The sequence below is a fragment of the Tetrao urogallus genome (assembly GCF_951394365.1).
Source record: "Tetrao urogallus genome assembly, chromosome: 6".
Lineage (NCBI taxonomy): Eukaryota > Metazoa > Chordata > Aves > Galliformes > Phasianidae > Tetrao > Tetrao urogallus.
This window is the reverse complement of record NC_136819.1, coordinates 42,864,814-42,890,062: the sequence shown is the minus strand read 5'-3', so window position 1 is coordinate 42,890,062 and position 25,249 is coordinate 42,864,814.

The window sequence follows — 25,249 nt, the reverse complement described above, 5'->3', positions numbered from 1 at the left end:
TAGTAAACTAGTGTAGCAGTTTGTATCTGTAGAATGGGTTTACATAATTGTGAGATATAAATTTTTGTGAAATTCTGCATCACTAAATCCAAATTTCCATTTTTCTAGTAACTTGAAAATTGGTTAAAAAGGCATCATAATTTTGTGGGTCTTAAGTAGGCCAGGGAACCTGGCTCTGTCTTTCTTATTAAAAATAATCCAATAGCTGCTGCTATAATTGTTGTCTTCTATTTTTTTAATCTTCTTTTTTTTCCTTGTGAGAATCTTGTAGCATCAATTTGAATATATTTTCTGCCAGAATAGATTTAGCAATGGTATGCCAAATCCTATTCTAGCATGAAGAATGTAATAAAGTTTTCCATATGCATGCAGACCTCTTGTCAATCTAAGGCTTGATCAGGAAGTTTTCCTCCTCTCTGAGTGGGTCACATACTAGCAAACATATCCTCCTGTTTTGAGAGATGTCATGGATACGTTTCAGTCAAGAATCATTTAACAGAAATGGATCCACAAGTGCAGAATTTATCAGGCGTTTAGTGGCCTGGAAGCCAGATTATGTTTTTCTGACTGTCCCATAGAGGAAGAAATTGGAAAAGATACTGATATGTGAAAAGTAGGTGACTTCTGGCACTATTGCATGGGAAGGCTTAGAGAGAAGAGGAAGAAAAGCACATTGGAGGGAAGTCTCCCTCTTTTCATAACCTGCTAAAATCTGTGCAGGACATACCTGCGTGTATGTGTATACATACATTTATGTGTATGTGTTGTATGTTAACATTTCCACACCTTCTTCAATACAAAATTATTAACAATTATCTTTATAATTATGATCAATATCCTGAGAACTGACTACACTTTATGACTTTCCTGAAACCATTTTCTGCATACAGACAGCTAGCTTCAGGATCTTTATTTCGTTCTATCAGTTCCACACTACCTTCATTATACTGATAATAGCAAGGTTTTCATTATTTCCTCTTAGCAGGTTCAGGTTATAGTATACCTGCATTAATTAGGATTTTTTTCACATCTTAAGTAATATATTAATCTGTTGCAAATGGAAAGCTGTTACCTATTATTAACCTCAAATATTAAATAAATCATAGACTAGTAAAACTGTTAGACCTGCTTAAATGAGAGTTCAAATGGTAGTACTGGTACTTTTCTTCATGGAAAAAGGTCAAAAGTTCTTTTGGAGCTCTTAAAATGAACCACTTTTTCAAGAATTTTCCCCTGATACTGAATGCACTGATTTAAATTTTATTTCTTAAATATGATGTCTGAGGGTTTTTACTATACAAGCACTATAGGGAATGTTGGAAATTTCTGTTTTGCAGTGAAATATATATGGCAATAAATTTCCCTATTCTTGTGCTGTGTTCTATCCAGTTCTTATTTCTAAAGCAACAAGGTAGGAAAGAAATAGGTAATTGACAATTCTGTTTATCAAAAGTATTTTCTTTGGAATTGCTGAGTCAATGAGGGTGAGGAGGGGAGAAACACAAGTTATTGTAGCACTAAGGTGAATACAGAGTCAAGTGAATTGGAGCCTGGGAAGACTAACAATGATTTCCCTAGACAGTGTACACTATACACTGATGTCTTTTTTCAAGATTCTTTGTAAAAAAAAAATTCAGGATAGTTAATGTATTTTAGCTATTTTTGAATTTATTTTATATGTGTGTGGGAATGTTGCAAAGATTTATTCTAGCCTATCAATTGTAAGAACTGTAAACCAAAAGATCCTACATGTAAGAAAACATTTGAAGGAAGTATTTGTGCTATTGATAGTCCATTGACCACATTTCCTGAAAGAAGCCTAGTTAGTGGATCAGTTGTGTTCTGCACTAATAATATATCTCAAGATTAAAGATAAAACAGTAAGGCTTGACAACCACACAGTTTTATCTTTCTGCTATTTAGTAAGAATTTGGTAAGGAAACTTTGTCAGGTTTCTTCTCTTTTCTCTCAGCTTGGCTTACAGGCTTATCTGTATCAGGAAAACATGCTGGAATTTAATTTTTGGGAAAGGATGGGAAACAGATTATTTTAATCATTTTTTCTTTATTTTTAGATTTGTTTTTATAAAAGATTTCTATTCTAACTAATATCCACAAAACCTATAGAAAAGATTTTCTCTCACGTCACAATTCCCAGATAATATCTGACCATATTTGCACAAAGTATTCTTGACAACTTTAAAAACGTTGAAACTATACTTTGGCAAATGACATTAGTGATATTTTACATTGTTTTGTCTTTGCTGCTAGCAGCAAATTAGATCAGAGCAGCCAAAGAGCCAGCCAGTGGATGAATTTTGTTTTCAACAAAATCTTATTCATGGTTTGTTCAAGTAAACATGGCTCTTTTTCTCTCAGGGAACTGAAAACATTCCGATAAGGTCAAATCTAGTGTAAATGGAAACCTGTATCCTAAAGCATAGAGAAGACATGCAATGTTTTTTAAACATATTTTGACCTCTTATCTTCCTCACAGCCTTGTATGCTCTGTATAGGAAAGCCTCATACTACTCTTGCTATCCCTGCTGGCAAGTGCAGTTGTTTCAAGTTCCTTTCCCTCTCAGGACCCGCTGTTTAGTAGAAAAACCTGACACAGTGGAGTTCAATAGCTGCCCTTTCCTTCAGACAGTTGAGTTTTTGTACTGACAAATGTGCTAGGTACTCTTTGACCTTCTCATGCACATTCCCTATTGCTCAAATAACACTGGTATGTGGTTTCTGCATATAACGTAGGGGCCAGCTTGATCAGTTTCTGAAGCTTCCATTATCGCTTTAAAGTAAAAACCAAAAAAGTACTGTAACTTGGAATCATGGATGTTGCAGATTTGATATTCAGCTTTAAAAGCTGGCACAATGTTGCTAAAACTTACACCACCTTACAGTGGTTGAGGTTCTTAATTTGCAGGGATCTCAAGGAAATTTTGAGCTATTAAATCGGTCCTAAAGACATAGTGATGAAAGTGTCAATTTTATAATCTAGTTTGTTTCACAGTAGAATTTGAATTCTACATTGATGGGGCTACAATAAAATGCAAAAAAAAATATGGCTCTGTAGCAAATGTATGATTTCCACTCTGATTCTCTTTACCTCAAAATTGATTTAGGTGAAAACTGTATTTCACACTCCTGAGCGTATTGTTTCTTCCTAGGGATCTGTTTGTATGTGTCTTTGCATTAGCATCATTGCCATAGTTGTCTCATTCCCTCATTAAATTTGTGTATCAGAGAATAATGCAGCTGTAAAGGGTTAACAGGTCAGTTATCTCTATGCTGCTTCCTGCATGAGATGAAAGGAAGTTATGTGTGTACTTAGGATAGTTGCAGTGGCCCTGAAAAACTTACCATGATACAGCTGTTTTTGTGATGCTTGTTAACACAGGTAGAGACATAACTCAGAATACCATGGAAGCAGGTTGCTGTCTTTGACAGCATCACTGGTGCCTGGAGTTATGAATTTGACAACTGCTCTTCTAATATGGAAGTAACTTTTGAACATACTGCAACCATAACTGTTTTTAAGAAAGGCCTCCCTGCTACATTCAGAAAGTGACATTGCCCAAATGAGTCACCAGACAATGAGGCTACACAGAGCTGTTTTGCTTTCTGCTGAAAGCAAGGCTAAAATGAGCAGGCAGGGGGAAAGAGAGCAGATGAGAGAGTCTAATAGACAAAGCTAAAGCTCTTTGTTCATTTACTTGCCTGCTATGGTGGTTGCCTCTGAGGCTTAGCAAACTACTAATTTCCAGTCTACCTTTTCTAATGACTGGCTACACCTTCAAAGTCAACCTGCAATAAGTTTCCAGGGAGTAGAAATGAGAAAAAATTGGGCTATAGAAAACCTCTTAGCCTCGACATGAGTGCTGTGCAGAGTTAATAATGAGCATTCTGACCACAGAGAGTGGAAATGATTCTAATAAAAAGCAAAGCTATTCATATCATTTTAAAAGACTGTGATCTAGAATAATAAAAATGAAGAGGCTGAATATCCTGAAGGCTAAAAAGAAGACTAAAAACCTCCAATAAGGTAAAGCTAAATTCTTTTTGATGTTTCCAATGTTATTCTCCACTTCCCGATAATCGGTAGTATTATTGGAGTCTGATTTATACAAGGCTAGGAGAATGTCTGTAAAGGATTTTTCAGTCTGTCACAGTTTTTATGTAATCAGGTAAATTGCTGTGAAAAACAGATAGTTGCCACAACGTGCAATAAAGAAGAATGCAAAAGAACACTCCATTAAAAATAATAGTGAAGTGAATAGCTAACAGCATACAATGAAAGTTTGGACTGCATTTAGCTAGAGAGGTTCAGCTGGTATATTCCCAAAGGCTCTGTCCAGATTTGTTTATGGTCTGCTACTGACTTTGATGCCATTCAGCTTCTTCAGTTGCACAGTTTGCAAGCGCCTCCTCTTAAATAGTGCAATCCAGCTCAGACAGAAAGAGCTGTTTTGTGTTTGTTAGACATTTAGATATTTTAAAAACCTTAGCAAATTCCAGTCTATTTTTATGAAGGCACAGAAATCACTCAAAGGTCTTCACAATTCTTCACTGATTTTCAGACTGCCAAAACTAGTGAGCATTAGGCATCTGATGTCTCTGTCCTTCGATGAGTCTGATCAGTTGTTCTGCTGCTTTGACTATCTTATATCTCACTTGTTATGAGCACTTGTCTCACAGCTATAAATCTTTTCTTGGGACATCATCAACATTTGCATGCAGATTTTTTATGTCTGCCTTTGGGCACTTTTTACCTCACTAATAAAAAAATCCATTTAATTTAGAGAACAAAACCCATCTCATTCACATTATTATATTTGGTTTTTTGTTCTACATGTTGATGATTTAAATAGTAGATGTAATAGGGTGCATTCCTAGATAGTAATTTCTTTCTCAATGTCTTATTTTTTTCAAGAGTTGTATGATTCCATGTTAAATAGAAAGTAACATCATGCACAATTAGCTGTGCTTCTGAGGCTTGAGCCCCCAGCACTTATCTAAACCAGTCTTTTGACTTTGCGAATCCTTGACTTAAGTATTTGTTTGAATAGAACTTCTCAATCTTTGATTTCAGTTTTATGTGTGGATAAACAGCTTCACATTCAAAAGAACAGGAAGTGACCATAGACTTGCACTAAAAATTAGCAAGTAAACTTTTAAGAATATGAGGTTGTGGTTTGTGAGGAGGGTATTTTTTTTTCTACAACAGTATGCCTTTATTTAAAACTATGTAAAGAGGAATCATTTTTCTCTGATTCTTGAAAGTTTAATACCCTGGAACTGTGGGATTTTGATTATTTTCTGCCCAAAAACTTGACTTTGCTGTCCATTACTTAGTTTTATATTAAAGCCTGTTACCTCAGTATTTCACTTTTTTTGGCAAAGCATTGGGTGGCATTCTTGAACATCTGCCCATCAGTTATCAAATCACATCTCATTTATTGAGTGGGCTTACACCAATCTCTTAGCACCCATTCTGTCAGGAGCATTTATTTTATACACTGCACTAGGACTTGATTTAAATCTTCTATATTTTAAAATTTGCACCACTGAAGGCTTTCAAAGCGCAGCTTTCACTAAACTGATTTCATAAAGGTCACTATGCTGGGAAATTCATTCATTGTCTTGACTTGGAAAATTAATTTTAAACACCAGGTGCATATAACATGCACCAAAGCAAGATGTGTTATGCAACTTCATTGATTAACTGCTTTTGTTAATGAACAGCTAGATGCATAAAAGTGTTGCTGAGATAGGATGCTAATACCTTCATACCGTTTTATGAAGCCAGCAAACATGAACTATAATAATTGTTATTTGTATATATAGTTGAAGCACTGTTTGGTCAGTTAGAAATGCTAAAGACATTTTCCTAAGTCATGGATGATGCCCTTGCCATTGCACTCTGGAATTGGGATTGACTGGATACTCCTGACTCTAGGTCTGCTCAGGAAGTTGAGTTGTGTGTTCATATGTATGTTTTCTGATGCACTGCTCTCTTACATTTTTGGTGCTGGGTGTTTCTTGAAGAGTGAGTTAGTATACTTAAAGAGTTGACTCTGTGGAGAAAGAACAATTATTTGAATGGAGCACAACAAACTGCCAGAGCTCCTGTGTTCTTGGTGCATCTGAGCTGAAATGCACAAATATTCTGTTGAAATAATTATATATAGGTCACTCTGAATGTAATGCCTCCTATTTTTTTCCATGTAAATTGGAGCAGATGCAAAGAGCACAATAACACTATCTGGTCGAACTGCTTCTTGGCCACAAAACACTATTTTTCAACAATAGTTAGCATCATTAGCTATGTATTTTTGCTAGAGAAGAATATAAAATTTTAATGGAATATTGGCAGGAAGTTTCAGCTTCTACTGACGTATCACCAACATCCACCTCTGACTTTGTAGGCCAACATAATAAAATAAGAGACATTACTTTTGCAGCAATCTTCATAGTTTTTTTGGTAAATATTTGGGCATTTTCATATTTTGTTCAAAATTTTTAGGGAATCTAAAAGCATTCTGTAGAAAACAACTTCCCTGTTGGTTATTTCTACACGTATGGGAAAGTCAGGTATATTAGATCACAGAGTTGTGGTTGCTGTAGCATGATAAAATGGAGAGGTCTCCATATTATACTGCACGTAACTGTTGCAGTGCTGAGCTCTGGCCCCAGGTTAGTTTCACTGCACAATTCAGTTGACGTTAATGAAAGGCTGTATACAAATGAGTAGCAGATAGACATCTTGACTTCTTTTATTTAAAGGGATCTTGGCTATATCCAGAGCTCTAGCTTGCCTAGATTCTTGAATGCTGGTGAAAAATAAAAAGGCTTTGAAGAGTTGCAATAAATGCTTGGAATCATACAGGTACCTCCCATTGTACATGAACAAGGCCAAGTGAGCCTATTCCCTGAGCCACAGCACTTCTCAGTTCTGTCTGAGTTCATGGCTGAATTAGCCAAATATTGTCTGCAAGCTTTTTGGCCCCAGTTACCAAGCTCTTGGCTGTATTTTCTTAGTTGGGCCACAGCTCCAGGTAAACACAACCAGATTGCTTCTGGAACTCTGATGGCTTGTGTCCATTTGTCTCAGATGTCCCTGCTTCTTTTCCCACACTCCTTGTTCTGGAGTTAAAACTCACAGAGCCAGATTAGGTCCAGTACATTCCATGTCAAGGGAAATACCTTTCCCTTTGCTTTTCTGCTGTCTTCACTGTGGTTGTCTCAGGACTTGTATCCAAATAGCTTACTGTATTACTTTCCTTACTTAATCCCTGATGAAAAGAGTCTGTGGATAACAAGATGATGAATAAACTTAGAGGTTTCTAACAAGGAAAAAACGGACCTCAGCTAAAACCATACTTTCACAGCAAAAGAAATAACCTGCAGCAGCAGAAGATATCTGAATGATGGCACATCTACCATGTTCAGAGTTCTGAAGGTCTGGAGAAAAGTTGTTCTTTGAACCTTAAAAATAAGTTTGGAGAAATACTATAATATTGGCAAAAAATTACTCCAGTATAGAAGCCAATATTACTTCATTTTGTATGTTCCTATTACTTTCAGTACACTAAAATGTTGCAGTAATTCTATTTATGAGGATTAATTCCTCTTTTGAATAATGATACATATACTTGTTACAGTTGAAGCTGTGTTGTATGCTAAAAAGTTTGCTTTGCTCAATGACATCGCTAAAACAGAAGCTGAACTATTCATTACAGAATGTAAGCATAAAGATAGGTTATATTACAGCATGAAACTGCTCCAAAAATAATGCCTGCTTATATATTACACTGGCCCACAGTGCCAAGGACAGTGGTTGGTGGGATGGTATATAGAGGTTGAAGCTACACACCAATATTTCATTATGTTTTATTGCCATGAGACAAATGTCAGCACGGGCACTGACGTGGAAATGTCAGTGAAGCAAAGGTTTGACACTGAATTCTTCCATTCCTCTTGCAGAAAAAATTGTGGCCACTTGCATTCATTGAAGGTTGCTGAATGTTTATGGAGAACAAATTGTGGTGCTTCTTAGACACTAACGTCAGAAATGATATGAAGATGTATCAAATCTGTATCAGTAGTTGTCTCACACTATCTGTTTATTCAGTGGAAGTAGGGATGCGCAGGAGCGGAGAGTAATATCTGCTGCCTTCTTCTAAGTGAAAGAGTGCCTGTGTTTTTTTCTGTTTGCCTCATGTTCCTATTTGGAATGCAACAGCTGGAAGCCCAGTGCTTAAGCCACAGCCCCAAGCTGTAAACAGGGATTATTCTTCTTCCTTCTTCGAGAACATTGAATGAATTTGCATGATTGCAAGTACTCTCACCACAGGGAAGAACGCTATGAGATGCTTCTAAATGATCCTCTTCAGAACGAATGATACAGAACTCAATTTATAATTTTGAACTACGCTGAAGCAAATATTTTTTCAAATTTGCTTTAAGTTTTAAACAATTTTTGGCTTTCCTAGATTTTAAAACCAGAAATCTTCATTAGACTAAGTAGTTTGCACTCTTTGTGTTGGAGTATTAAATTGCTCCTTGTTACCTTTCACACAGCTCAGTACTTTGTGCTAAAGTGAGGTATTTCTTCCAGTGTATCTGATCTTGATTAGAAGAAAAATGATGTAGAATCCACATCTGCTCTTAGTAATCTGCTACAAAAATAATTAATCTTTGCTTTAAAAAATACAAACCAAGTTTAAAATCAGCATTTACCTAGTTTCAGCTTTTACCTCTTAGATTTCTGTATTTCTTAGATGCTGTATTTCTCTATAAATGAATAGAAAAATAAATATGCCTCCAAATAATAATTCAAGTGCTCTTCTATACCAAGACATTTTTTTCCCCATTGCATACACCAGAGTTGTAATCTCTTCAATTTATCTGGCAAACTAAACTTCCATGTTGGTGGTAGAACATTAGAAAAACCCACAGAGCTGCATGCCAGGTTTAGCATCACTGACTCAGAGATCTCTTTTGTCAACTCCTAAAAGTCCATCAGCTCAAGTTATTTGGGCCTGCTGGATATATGAATACTTAATGCTCTCTTTTGTTGATTGGATGCTGAAAATTTTTAACACAAACATGTGAGAACAGGATAGCCTCATGTATTTTCCAAATATAGAGCACTTGCAAAAATCTCTGCTACCATATTATTATATTCTCCGTCATCTAAGGGGCCACATGCCTGGCTTTTTGTTCTTTTTTTTTTTTTTTTTTCATATGCCTTTAAAAAGACTTTTATTTTTAATCATGCCAGATATGATCTTCTAACTCTTTCATGCTTCTCTACCAAGCACAGAAGTACAGTTATGTCTAGTTTATTTTATGTCTTCTCAAATTTAATGCATATTGTCCCATCCCTTTTCCCCCCTCCTCCTTTTTTTTTTTTTTTTTTTTTTTTTTTTTTAAATTGTGTTCCCTTTTCCACTAAGCCAGGATGGGAGAGCAAACTGTAAACTGCTCTCCTTTAATCTTGAAATGGCTTTTTGGCTTTCTAATGATTTCTTGCAATAGAACTTCCCATAGAGAAGTCACATTTCTTTTTGCCTAAATTTTCTGAAGGATAAGTTTTTATTAAACTTTTAGAAAGTAAATATAATTTGTAATGAACTTTTCTTCCTTGTTCCAGTCCATTGAAAAGCTCTTGAATGTTCAAGATCTTTAAAGGTACTTTAAAGGAATTTCTACTCACAGATGACTCCAAAACGATGCTAATGTACAGCGACACAAATGGTCTAAGCCATGACATATCTAAGCCAGATGCATAACACAGTACACATTTTGCAACTGGAAGCAATACACTGATTTGAAATATGAAATGCACTGAAGTTGCAGAACTGATTATCAGCTGCAAGATCTATCAAACCGGATATGTACTGGCATCATGGAATTTGGAACAAAATCACTAAAAATGGATGAACTTCTGAATTTTATTCAAAGCAGTCAAGCAGATTTTTGTAATGAATGAAATAATCCATGTTCTCCAGCAGATGACACCTTCCATGGAGAGTTAAGTTGCAAAAGACCAAATAAATATATCCCTTGAGCCAATTCTCAACTCAAGGTTGCCCCCTGTAGTCTATTTGTAAAGGTTTTGTCTAATACTTTTGAAGTGAGTTACTGCTGGAACTTCCATAACTTTAGGGAGCTTAAGAGCTGCCAACATATTTTCTTCTTTTTTTTTTAAATTCTTCCCCCTCCCCATTCCTTATGCCTTTGTCACCAAAACCTCCACATTAAGTATTCTTGCCTTAAAGTTATTGGGTGGTCTTTTCTTTGTGCAGAGTCATTGATAACTGTTTCCCAGGGGAAAGAAAAAAAAAAGTTTTATTTATTTTTTTCTGAAATTTCAGGTACCATAGCAAGACATTGGCCAAGGCTGATACAATTTACAATTTACACTCTGTCTTCACTATTCTTTTTACTCAATTTTGAAGAAGAGAATGCATTTATATTCTTTTGCTTCTCATACTCATGTCACAGAATCACAGAATCACAGAATCACAGAATCACCCGGGTTGGAAGGGACCTCAAGGATCATGTAGTTCCAACCCCCCTGCCTAGCAGGGCCACCAAACATACACATTTAGATCAGGTTGCCCAGGACCCCGTCCAACCTGGCCTTGAACACGTCCAAGGACGGGGCATCCACAACCTCCCTGGGCAGCCCGTTCCAGGGCCTAACCACTCTCCTCGTAAAGAACTTCCCCCTAACATCCAACCTAAATCTTCCCTCCTTCAACTTGGATCCATTTCCCCTAGTCCTGCTATTGTCAGCCCTTATGAAGAGTTTACTCCCCTCCTGGGTGTAGGTTCCCTTCAGGTATTGATAGGCTGCAATGAGGTCGCCCCGCAGCCTTCTCTTCTCCAGGCTGAACAAGCCCAACTCCCTCAGCCTGTCCTCATAGGGGAGGTGCTCTAGCCCCCTGATCATCTTAGTCGCCCTCCTCTGGACCCTTTCCAAAATCTCCATGTCTTTCTTGTACTGAGGGCTCCACACCTGGACACAGTACTCCAGATGGGGCCTCACAAGAGCCGAGTAGAGAGGGACAATCACTTCCCTGTTCCTGCTGACCACCCCTCTCCTGATGGAGCCCAGGATCCCATTTGCCTTTCGAAGTTTTTTTTTTCGAATGTCAAGTTATAATCTCCAACAAGCAGCACTGGACTGTCTCATTATTTATTGTTTTGATGCAGAGAGCAATTAAATATAATTAACTGGATGATTATCATTTGCTGGTAGAATTTGCTAAGAATGCATATGCTTCTGCAGGGAGTTGCATGCTATTTCCTGCACCAGTGATCTGATGCTGTTTGGAGAGAGCCTTTTTTCCTCTCTCTATTTACTGCTTCACTGACCCGGGGAAGGAAGAAAGTAAATGTATGAAAATAAGTATGCCCCTAGCTTGTGAATAGAGTTTCACATTGGCTTTGTTGCAGTGCTAAGATGCAGAAATGTGAAAATATTCAATATTGGACTGTGAAACAAAGGTAATGATGCAAGCTTTCTTACTCTCTGTGTTATACTGGGAAACATTCAAGTCATTTTTAATTTTTTTTTAATTTTTTGTTTGTTTGCTTTTGTAGATGAGATTCTATGTCAGTAAGATGCTCTTTATGTGAGTAGAGCTGATAAATTCTTGCAGTATTACTGCCAGCCATCCTTTTTCAAAGATCTGGTCTGAGCTACTAAACCCCTGCTAAGCCTTAAGACATAGTGTACACAAATTTAAGTGCTCCTTTGCTGAGGAATAGGTATCCTGCACAGTTTTTTTAATTGCCAATACTAAGCTGAATACTCCAAACTTAAGCTAATGTACAGCTGTTTGCCACCACACTAGATGGCAAGCTGAGCTTCTGAGGTATTCACTATCTCATCTTGTCTAATGGTAAAGTTCCTATTGCCAGCTAACCACTTAGTCCTCCTTGTTGGAATTCATGCCTGTGTTCCATCTAAAATGTTATACATTTTCTATGCAGCTAAGAATATGAAAGTAAATATTTTAGCCAGACTGTTTTGATAAAATTACTTATTGAACTATTTTCTTGTCAGAAAGAAACATATTATTTTTTTGTTTGCTTATATTTAGAACTTTTAAGAGAGTAAAACTACTGAGTTTGTACATGTTAGCTTGGTATTTCCATTAAACAATAAGCTTTTTTCTCCACTAGTATTAAAAATCTATCTAACTCTGTTCTTAATGTCTTGCTTCAGTGAGATTTCTCTAGCTGTTGGTATTCTGAGTATTCTTGTAATGTAACCTTACCTGCAGAATATTTTTCATGCTGTTTAAATATGCTTTAAAGCATCTTTCTGCAGATGACTTCTTCAAGCAGACTTTATGGACTTTATAAACTTCTGCGTGTTTCTATTTCTTCAGTGTTCACTAAAAATCTCTTTGGATGTGCTGTCAAGCACCATACTTACTGCTTAAAAAAGCCTTCAGATGATTGTGCAAATGTTAGTTAATTATATCTCATGTCATTCTATGAGATAGGCTAGATTTATTATCAAGATTTGCACAGATGAAAAATTCAAACAAAGATTTTAAAATGCTTTGCCCTAGGCCAAGCCACATGAAACAGACTCAGAGCTGAAAATGGAGCCTGGAAGCTGTTGTGTCCCACAGTTACTTTCAACCCATAGCAATTCACCTATGTTTTGGTCACAAAATGGCTGTGTAAGTATTTCTGGTAAAAGTACTGTGAGAGCTTAGTTCAAAACATTCTCTGTTTCATGCAACAACAGTAGCTGTCCTGGAAAGAATTGAAGATTCTTGTTTCTTAATGTCATAAGGGGCAGCTGCATAACATAGCCCATGAGTTTCACCCAATTCTTCCTGCATTTGTCCCCCAAACTCAGAAGATGAGCCACAGCCTAAAGCAGACGTTAATGGGGTTATTTAGAGTCCTTCCTCTTTTGCATCTCAATATATAAATACACACACGCACCGTGTATATTTTTAAGGAAAAGGTACTGAAAGGAGTAGTCTTGCTGTTTTTGTGTGTTGTTTTAGAAAAATGTAAGTGGATAACATCTATACTACAGATACTTACATAGGTACATACTATATATATTATAAACGTATTAATATGAAGAATTCCAATAGTCACTGAATCATGTACCAGTTCTGAGAGATCAGGGAAGAAGCCTGTGAACTTAAGAGGAAGAATATTCATAATTTTCTGGGTAAATGTACCAATTCATAAGCGTTGAGTTTTAGCACATTTATTGTACTGGTTGAATGTTTAAATTGGCTCAAATGTGCTCATCAGCTCTTGTTCTGCTCCTCTAGAACTATTTTTAAATCTTTTAGTTAATATGTAGAGAACAGAACTGCTTTATGCAAACACATGGATTCCACCACTTGGAAGATGATCCATTTTCCTGCTGCACTCATTTTCTTTAGCAGGGTATCCTAGACTTCAATTCCCAGATCCCACTGATGGGCTGAGGAGTCAAGCCTGATCCATGTGCTATCAGGTTTTTCACCATTCTGACAGTGGTGTATAATTACTGTCTTTATGGCTGACCTATATGAGCAACTGCTGATTTAGACATTTAGCCAACTTCAACTCTTTTCTTTCTCTATGATGTTCAAGCCATCATCAGTGTTACTCTCTTATTTTCCTGTGTTATTTCCATGCCACATTGTCTTTCTTTCTGACCACGGCTTACCTCTCACTACTTCTCCCAAATTAATCATGTTATAGAAGAGTAGGCAGAAGTAGGTAATTTATTATCTGTAAGATTGTAAGCCAACAGCCTGCTTGCTGAATTCAGAATTCTTTCATTTACACTTTTCTCCTGATACCATTTTGATATTTACCTTGGGAGGTATATTCATACCTTGTAATGCAAAAAGCACTCTGAGTCCAAGCAATTGAGAAAGGCAGTTAGATCTTACTCAAGGGAGTTAATTAAATTCAAGTTTGAGGTATGCCTATCAGTTCTTTTGTGAGGAATCTGCGGTGGTAAGAGGGAGTCCTCTGTGAAGTTTATAAATCTTAAATTAGGAGTTTTCTAGTTTCTTAAAGTTACACCTCAAATACACAGAACACCCATGTTCCATAAATTCAAAAATCTCAGATCTCTTAGAAATGTAATATTGAGCATTGCCAAATGGACTGGAACATGAGTAATAGTTCAATAAAATTTAATCCATTTGAATCTATTTTAGGCAGTGCAAATGATTCCTCCTTTCCTTGTTTTGGTGTATCCTTTCCAACCTGTATCTTTTTCTATTTTGACAGATGAGTTGCAAAATCTTAAATGCTTTCTCTGAAAGGGACCTGCTGGTAACATAGCTCCTGTTGGAGGTGCTTGGAGCAGGCAAATGGAGTAATCTGAAAAAAATGCTCTTTACCAATTTCCCATTGAGATAAAAATGATATATATTCTCAGACAGTGAAAACAAAATTTTTGTAAAGCATTCCTATGATGAATTATGATGAAATGTTGAAATCTATTAAATAAAGGAAAATTACTGCTGGACAGAATAATGCTTTTGTTTAGAGAAATTTACAGAGTTTACTAAAAATAAAAATAATATTGTAAAGATATATTAACATGAAAAATAAAACCTTTCTTCCTTGAAGGTGTCAGATAAAGCTCTGATAATCATCTTGAGAGTGTATACCAAAAGGCAATTGATTAAAATTGAACTTCAGGAAACTCTTGTAAAATGTTGAAGAGTATTTTCAATGGAAACCACATTTTCTTTAAACTGTCCTTGTATTTTTCATATGTCTGTTTCCAACTACAATATGGAGGGTGTATTACCTTCATTCTATAAAAAATGTCTGTTATAAATTAACAGAAAGAAAACTGAGGGAGAAAGTAGAAAAAAAAAAAGTGAGGAGCTGGTCCTATTAATTGTGCTAAAGGAGTTCCTAGGTAGCATGAAATTGCTATCACTATGAAAATACAGTTTATTTTTACATTATCTGACATTAATTTTTAAGGTCTCCATTTTGTGAAGTAGCTGTCAGCTCTGGTGAAATTTACTACAATTAGCTTTATATCTTACATTTCACTTATATGTTCACAGTCTTTGATCTAGAAGAATTACTGTTACAAGGGAATATTCTAACTATATATAGCATATCATTTTTTTTCACATTCGTAAATCAATTTAAATATGAATACAGCACGTATAATCCACCTGTAATTATGACTTCTTACCTTTACAGTAAGTATTCAACTTTGAAAAGTTCCTATTTGACAGATTTTGGGAACATTTTATTAGCAGTATTTGAAAGTTTCAAAAACTACACAGTGTGTTTCATGTTTGTCATATTGCTTAAGACCTGCTGATATCTCCTTATATCTTGTTCTACTTGCTGCTGTGTCATTTCTGATAACAGGTTTTGAACTTGTAGTACATAATCAATTAGAGAAATCACTGTATTACCTTCTTTGGCAAAAGATATCTGATATGGATCTTAATTAATTCATGTCCTCTATTGTACTCCAGTGTTGGGCTTGATGATCTCTTGGGCTCCCTTCCAAGCCAAGTGATTCTGTGAAACGTTTGCTGTTGTAAAGACAACCACTTGTTTACTTCTGCGATTCTGCTTCAACCTAGTCCTGCTCATGGTTTGTTTTTTGAGGTATTTTTTGTGAGCTAGGATTAGAAATGCCAAAATACAGTTAAATAAGGAAGAGAACAAAAGCATTCCTGATTTCTGGTTAGATCTGCCACTTCTAAAGAAATACTGCTGTGCGTAGTCTTCACTGTGTATCAAATCTTAGGCACAGAACCGTGGTGAAAATGAAGTAACAAATCTAGAAAAGTAGCAGCCCATAACCAGAGAAGAGCAAAATTGTATACGTGCATTAGGAAATCAGTTGGGAGGCATTGCTATCCTAACAACATTCACGACCATTAGAACCAACTTGCCGAAAGGGCTGAAAAGAACACTGACATTTTAACTAAGGATATGTTAGATATGTTAAAATCTGGAAGAACTCTTTTGAATCTTGGCTAGTAAGTGGCCTGCGAGCACCCCATGGGCTGGCAGACTTTAGTGTGAATGGCAGCAGATCGTGGGGCCAGGTCTCCAGTCAGTTGTGGACTAGTATGCAGCTTGTGCTACTGCAGGGAGAGAGTTCAGTTTGCACACCAGAATGATGGGGAGAAGCAGTCACCTCCCTGTACATGCTGCTGTTTCCTTATTCAGGAAATAAAAAGTAGTGCAAGAAATAAAGTGTTCTCATGTGGTGCCTCATTACTTTCCTGCCTCCTCTGTTTTTGAGCAGTGATGTTCCACTGATGCTTGGAGTTCCTTTATATCTGTAGCATTCAGATCAGGAATCACATCTCTGTAAACCTAACAAACTCACAGATGGGAAAGTATATGCCCGCTCCTCAAAACATCTGTACTTATGGAGATAGAGATAGATTCAAGAGATTAATAAAATGTTCAAGCATAAAAGTGGAGAATGGCTAATTCAGATGTTTTGAGAAAACTACTTCAGGTTTATCATACTTGAATGGAAAATTATTACAGTTGTGCAGTCTGTATTCAATATTTACAGAAAGAATGGATATGGGACTTTGATCTTCTGGCAGTGGACCAAGAATACTCCTCCAGAACTTTGGGCAGGAATGTCCTGAGGCCAAGCAAATATTTCAGAAGCTTGTCAGAAGTATGTATTACAATTATTGAAATTATATAGACATACGAAGCAGGCTCTCCCAACAGAAATATGTCAATAAATAAGGTCATAGTAGAGTATAATAATCAGGGAAAACTGACTAGCATTTATTCAGGATGTATAATTAAGAAGAAATTATGGGATTTTTTAGTAAGTAAGCAAAATTCATCTTAAAAAACTTAATGATGATTTACCAAATAGGCAAGATTCAAAGCAACCTCAAAACTAGCTGGGAAAAAAAACATTGAGATCACAGAATTAAAAATAAATAACATAAAAAATTGTCAGCTAGCAGTGTAAAAAATATATGGAATTACTATATTTTTAATTTTATTGATTATAAAAGACTGGACGAAATATAGATCTTAATATTGGATTTCAATTAATTTAGCCTAATTTGTAAAGGTAAATGCACTTGTGAAAGCATGAATGAAATTTGGTATACCTTTGTTCATAAAGAAACATTTGGTGTTTGTTATAAGAAATATTTGACAATTTTGTATAGCATTATTTGTATAACATTTAATTACGTGTTTTTCCTTATATTCTGACAGTTATAAAGGATTTATAGGCTATTGAAAGCTGCTAGAAAGAATGAAAATAAAGCTTACAAAAGAGCTGGCTGCATATCTTTTATCTCTAGCAGAAATATTTGCACAGAACTGGATTTCTGGAAAATACAGTCCTTTGGTGGCAATCTGAGGAGCTGCCTGTAAGCTGCTTTATCACTAGTTGATTTACAGTAATGGGATTAATGGAAAAAGACTTCAATAATACTAATGTTTACTTTCCTTCGGTGCATCAGAGGCCTTTCTCTTTCTTACTTTATGATGGTATTTAGAATATTTCATCTTCTGGCTCAAAATGAACATTGTGGAGTTGCAGTTTAGAAAATGAATTCTTAGAAAAACAAACCAAGAAAGTAGCCGAGCAATCAGAGCTACTGACCTCTTGCTAGTGCTTAGTCCTGGCTTTCACAACCATTTCAGCTGTCCAGAGTTATATTTACCTGACAGGCTGAGTCAGGCTTAACTGTATTTATGATATTAAGTTTAAGAAAAAGAAAAAAATCAGCAATTCTTTTGTCCTGTAGTAATCCTTTTCAGGATTTTTAAAACTGGCAAAGAAACGTATCATTAGGCATGGTAATGTCCTATCTTGTAAACAGTATACACTAATGCAATTACAAGCTGTAAAAGCATTAAAGACAGTTTCAAAATGGGTATTTGACATGTATGTACTCATTCTGATTGCATTCAAGGTCAATAAGCCCTGTGATGGTAGCTCTCAGCATTTGTTAATTCTGTGCATTGCAACACTTCCTCTGTTTTTAAGCTACTTGCTAGGACTTAACTCAACACTAAAATAAAAGGGCGTCTTCAATCCCTGCACTTCCAGGGATCATTGTGCTTGATTTGTCCTTGGCATCTGTAGGTTTGCCTTTGTAGGAACTGGGTTGTGGGTTCCAGCAGATAACACTGTCAATAATAAATTTTTGAGGATAACTCTCAAGTATGAATCACTGGAGATTGATGTTTCTGGCATATTTTTCTAATAAGTATAATGATTTCACTCTTTTATAATGATAAGACTACCAAAATTTTAAAGGCCAAGAAAATTGCAACCCATAAATCTATATGTGGTAAATATGTGTGCATTATATGTAAATGTTTTTGAGCTTCAGATTACAAGATTTAAATTAGAAGTATCATACATCATGGCATTTATCTTCTTGTAAACCACAGATTTATTGGATCTTTAAGGCATTTTATTCAAGGTGAGGCAACAGGAACTTTTAATATATGGCATGAAAATTTATGATTGAGAATTAAAATGCATAAATATTTCTAATCAAAATGTGAAAATTACTAGCATGGTACATGGTGCCCAGACGAGAATGTAGAAACTTGCAAGTAAAATTTGCAAATTAAACAGTGATGATGGAATAATCTTGTAAGCAGCACATCGGCCAAAACAGGAGTTTAACAGACAAACCAAACAGGTAAGAAGTAGGGCAGTGCCTTATATATATGTGTATGCGTGGCAATGCATAATCCAGTTGAACAAAGCACAACTCTGTAGAACATTTATAATTTCACCAAAATATAAGCCGCTCTGAAAGAGGAGAAATGTTTTGTTTTCTGAGGTACTTCTTTAAAATCTTATTTTCTGGCAGAAGATATTATAAATTTGGTCTAGAATTATGACATATATATATTCTTAGTGTTTTTGTTTTAGGGTCTGTCTGTTTACTCTGGCCATACATGCAGAAGCATAGATGTCCTACTGCTTGTGAAAGTCCTAGCTTCAAAACAGGTTCCAACAGATGCAGACAATATGCATTTACTTAGCAGTGGGAAATATACAGCTGAATGATTTTATTTGCTTTGTAACATACTCATGTTATCCTTGGTTTGAATAACCAAAATTTTCTGATTTGACCATTTCCTGTCTCTGATGCATTTCTTCTCATTTGTGGAATTCATGAGTACTGTAGGTACTCATTTGTGACTCCACTCACAGCATTTTTTTAAATTGAGGTTAGTACTATCCTGATAGTTACAGTAGAAGTGAAGATGCTTTGAATATTACTTCATCTCACTTAGTAATTTTCTCTCCTCCACATCGAGACAAATTTCTACATGTGCCAGGCCTTGATTCATTATTATAATGTTATCAGCTGAAATTAAATGGTGGTTAATATTTATAGGTAGATCTGTGAATTTTTGATTTTCCAAGCACTGAAAAGTATGGCAATACCATAATTGCTTTTAATGATTCAACATTTACTTTATGTTTCGATAAATCTCAGAAGTCTCTAACCTGTCCGTACAACATAATGCTGGTCCTTCACCAATGGATCACACCTGTTGTCAACAAGACATACTTGAATTAAATATCCAAGTTTATTTCTATTTCTTGTGCCTGAAATATTTGTTAGATCCAGAGAAAAACTAAAAAATGACCTAGTTGATAACCATAACTGAATAACACATATTTAAAACTGTGGCTTGGTTTCCAAAAACTAGGAGAATCAAACTGGAGTTGAGTAGCACTGCAAGGCCTATTCTCAGCCACTTGTTAACTTAGGGGTATATATAGTATAGTAAAATGTACCTGAACTTTTTTAAACCTAATAGACTAATCCTTTATTCACAAAAATTATGACCTCTACTGTTATAAGATGTGGAAATTAATTAAAAGCATACTTGATCCGCTAAAGGTATTTTAAATTAAAATATGATTGGCAAATTTGGCCAAATACATTGGTATTTTCATCCATTTTCTACAGATACTAGACAGAGTCGTAAGTAAATAATGATTGTTAAATGTTTTGCTAGGAATTTTCAGGAGAGTAGATCACTGATTTATATTTGTACATCTGCAGGTTTACTTCAGTTCAGGCTACATAAATGTGCAAAGTGGTGAAACGTGAGTATGTTAAAGCCTCCTCCTTTGACTGTACAGTACCTTTCACATCTTCTGTAGGCTGATTGCATATGCAAATCTTACATGAGCATATCTTGTGGAATGGTACCAAATGAGACCTTCAGAGGTAAATATTGTTCCAAAAAGACCTGATATTCAGCACCTTGAATTTCAGCCACCTAAATTGTTGAATGGAATACAGTTTGATAGAGCTACAAAAATACTGACATGTAATAAGGTCTACACCTAGAGACTTGTCTTTATGGTTATTCCAAAGCTTCCAGGAATATTTAGCTATTAATCATAGTGATATTTAACACTCACTGGAGTGCAAGCACTGATTTTCTTTTGGATCTGCCGAAGTCAAAAGCATCACGAGCAGCAGCCCAAGTTACCTGTTTTGTTTTGTAAGTTGTTAGTGCAACTAACTGAATATGGTCACCATATCAGTGTACTCGTCTGGTTCTGATGTCTCTTTCTGACTAACATCAGAAAGACAAAAACAGAAAGTAAAGCAAAGCAAAGCACCTTAAAGGAATCATGAGTCCTTTTAACACTGTTCTTACTCATTCGTAACTGCATAGTAGGACACTGCTTCAGTTATTCATCTGAGAAGAAAAACATTCCTAATTGCAAAGTTTAAGGATGAATATTTAACTACTCATAAAATGCAGTTCATACCATCCCAAGTTCAGATATAAGGACTAATAAATAAGCTCAAATACAATGTTTTTCTCTTGGTGGAGGTTGGCTGGTTTTGTTTTATTTTGAATTCTGATATTTAGTTTCTTTAGTGTTCAGTTTTTCCATTTAGGAGAGAGGTGAAGCACTACGCTATTCAAATGCAGAAGCTGTTCTAACCTTCCCCTTAAGCCATCTTTCATAGTTACTGAGAGTTAAGATGCTCACAGGTGAATAGTTGGGTAGCAGTGATTCAAGGGCAGCTTCGCTCAAGTGATGAGGAGAAATGCAGCAGCTGAATAAACAGCTTCATTTAGATATTTTTGTTTTTTACTTTTGACATTCAGGTTTTCATTACAAAATAAGAACTGAGTCATTATATCAGGAAATGAGTTTGCTGAAAACCTGTGTCTACTTCTATAGTTTATAGTTAGACTACTGATAAGAGCTTTGTGACAAAGGCTATCTATTCCTAATGATGCAGCATAGTGAATGATGTCTAGGCTTGCTTGTGTCTCACTGAACTAGTGTTGGAAGCCTGTTAGCTAACTCAACTTTTGGTGAAGTTGGATTCAAACTGCAAAATGCCAGATGTATAAATATTCCCCAAACCTTGGCTGGAATACATTTAAGCCATAAGAAAATCATAAGAATAGGAAAGTACTGGAGATATTTCAAGGGTAGATGGAGGCTGTCTTCATCAAAGGTATGGGTACATCAATACTAGCAATGTCATGTTATGAAGACACCATAACATACAGGCAACCACTGTAACACACCTGTGATAAAAGCAAATGACTCAGTTGAAAATGTCTTATATGCATTTGTCACTAATCAACATGAAAGACAAATGGAGGGGTTGAACACATAGGGCTCAGCTGTCAGGGCAACTGCAACTACTTCCATTAAAATGTTTTATTTATTGATACAAAAAATAGAAGGCAAGGAAAGTTGAGGTGAGTCTTAAAAACCCTTTATTTTAATGATATCACTCATCCTCTGCATCTCTCAAAGTTTTTACAGGAAACCCTCCCATTTGCATTTCAACATCTTAAAGGCTTTTTGTGATGTCAATAGATGTCCATTTTGAAGGGAAATTTCATCATAGAAGTCTGGAAGAGACTGTTAGTTTTAAAGCCAACCGACTTTAGACTTTGTTCCCTTGAAGAAAGATGGCAAATATAAAAAGAGGTTTAAAGAGTAGGCTAAAGATAGAAAAAGCAAATTCTATCTTTCACAGTGATATTTCTTAATCTTACTGCTGTGTTATCATAGGTAAAAAACACATCATTTTCCTTGCCTGATATATGGCAATTCTATGGTCAGCAAAGAATTAATGAAGCTGCTGTCATTTTAATTTTTTTTTTTTTTTTTTTTTTTTTTTTTAAATTCTGGCAGGCTTGGAGCAAAGCTGCCAAAGATATAGTACTGATCAGTTCTATCAAGCCATTATAAAAGTCTAGGGAAAAGCAAAGATAAAGACAGGAAAGCAAAGACGGTCAGAAAGCTGGAGGCAGTGAGAAAATCTCAAGTGTTATTTGCCTGATGGAACTGAGGAATTAGTCAAAGACTGAGCTGGCAGTGAGGTCACTTAAGTTCTTTGTCTTGTCTGCTCAGACCGTTGCTGTAAGGATGGTCCTCATAGCAGTGGCGTCATGGGATCCTACATGGATGCCTTGAAGCATTTTATTAACAATCTTTGAAGCTAGAGGTTTTACAGTTTATATTCCAAATGAACCAAAAAAGACAAATTAAGGAGATTACATACAGAGGACTATTTCTGATCTGAACGTTAAATTAAATAAAAATAATTCAGTAAGGGGAATGACAAAGGCTATCAATACCAAATCAACATGAAAAGAAATTGGTTCTATAATGCCTTCTATAGTATATGTTTAATCTGTGGTAACCATATTGAAAATTCATTAGTATGCAGAAAACCATGGGAACCATATGGAAATACTTCTTACAAAGGATTAGAACACAATAAATTTTACAAAAGGCATAAAATATCTTTAGGATGAATGATCACTCTGAAAGTAATGTGCACTAAAATTGTAGGAGTGGTATTCACTCATTAGTTGTATGGAGCCATTAACTGCACAAAATTTTTTTTTTTTGCATAACCATTTGTCATGTAAAATCATTAGCTGCCTCATAAAATTGTTAGAAATGTGAAACGATTTTTCAAAAATATCATTAGTTACAGGGTATTACATTATAAAAAGCAGTGGCATATTACTTCATCATTTTCTGCATAAAAATGTGTCGGTTATGCAAAATCGTTTATGTTGATAAATAACTTTTTAAGTAGCTTTATTGTCCAATATTCAGACTGCTAGCTGTTAGGTTTCAATAGTTATTTTAATGGCCAAGACATTTATTAGTTATGAAAAACTCCAAAATGAACTAGAACAAACATTACTTTCCATCCTGCTAAAATTGACAGTTTTAAAAAGTGATCTTGTTTCCTATAAATGTGCGCTTAGAGTTTTGAATAGTAGGAGCTGTTCGCATTTATTTACCATCATTTTGTAGCTGTTTGAATTTCATTCACTTCAAAATACAGATTATCATTTTTATATTCTGAACTAGACTCAGGAAAAAGCTTTCATAGCAGTGTTTTTTGGACATATTGTGGATCGTTTTGTGTCGACCTGACTTGTGATAGGAAGAATGACTTATGCATTGAAATGGATCACATTGTCTCACTCTCCTAAACACTAGTCAGAAGACTTTTAAATACATTATTTTGAATTTGTTTCTGAAAGTAAGAAATTTGATAACTGTGCTGTAGCAGGAAGCAATATCCTTGAGAGCCACGTGAAGATATCCAGTGCCATGGAGGACAAAACACAGATTTATAGCTGATAAGGCAAGAAGCTTGCTTGATCTTACTTTATTCTATGCTGATTAAATAATATTATAATAATAAATAAATAATAATATTATTTAATTGTCTAGCTCTAACTTCGAATAGCTTTGTGTGCAGTTCTGAAGACACAAGAAAACTAACTTTCTCCAAAGAAGTCTACTAGCTAAAACTTCCTACTCCTACCAATGGATAGATTAGGAGTAGAAGAGAAACAGATTTATTTAATATCCCGACCTCTATATTACAGAAGCTACTTATGTCATGCTGAACCTACTGAGCTTCCATGTGTCTCACCTATGTTGGGTTGAACCCAGCCAGCAACTAATCACCTACCCCACTGCTCATTCAAAAGAAGTAGTGAAAAGGTGAAAATTTATCAATCTCTATAAGCAAGACTCCCTGACACAACCAGACTCTGAGCAGTGACTACTGTGGAAAAACTATACCCCTGTTTCTTATGTTATGCAGCTTGTAATATCCCTTTGGTAAGTTCAGCTCAGCTATGCCTCCTCACAAACTCTTGTCTGTATCCCATCTACTTACTGCAGGGACAGAATAAGAAAGTGTCAGAGAAGGGATTGATGTTCTGCATGCACTATTCAGCAAAAAATAAAACACTGATATTTGATCAGGACTTCTAGTCACAGATCCAAAATACAGCTCCCTGCAATCTGCTATGAAATATGTTAACTCTGTATCAGCCAGGTGCACTACACCAATACATCAGTTGTGCAGAAAAACTGTATCTCAAGAAGTAGCAATTCTAGGTAGTGGTTAACTCCTGTAAGTACCAAAAGTACCAAACCTATTTGGTGTAGAATTTAAAGTAGACAACAGTAATGTCAGTTGAACGTCAATTTCACAGAAATGTTTTAAGTGCACACAGCACTGGTAGTTTGTTCTAGGTGGTTAACTTCTGGTTAAGAGCTAGAATCTAAGAATGAAGGAAATTACAGAGGAGTGACCAGATGAGCGACCTCTAAACAGAACAAATAAAATTTCACTTCAAAAGTTGTTATATATTTTGCTTCTATCTCTACCTTACCCTATTTCCCTCAATTGAATTTGTTATTCTTTTTAGGTCTTGAAGCTACACTGTTTGCTGTGGGCTTTCTGAGTTGGTTGTATCAGACTCAAATGGTTATAGGATATTGCTTGTCCTGGTTTGGCTGGGATGGTTAATTTTCTTCATAGTATCTCATAAGATGCATGTTTTGGATTTATAGTGAAAATAGTGCTGATATAACACTAGTATTTTAGTTACTAAAGAGCAGTGCTTACACAGTCGAAGGCTTTTCTGTTTCTCCATTTGTTCAGCCAGAGAAGAGGCTGGAGGTGCATAAGAAGCTTCTTATTAAAATATCTTTGTCTCATCCCATGAGACAAAGATCCTTCTGATTTACTTCCCCTCATCGTGTGAGAGTGGAAGATGAACATTTGGTTTGTGTGATGATTAGCAGCTTACTGGTTTAAAACAAAATATGATCACTGAGATCATCTATCCACCCAAAAACTTAGTACAGGTGACCTACAAACTGTCGTGTATTCACGTCATGGTGATTTTTCACTTTTGTG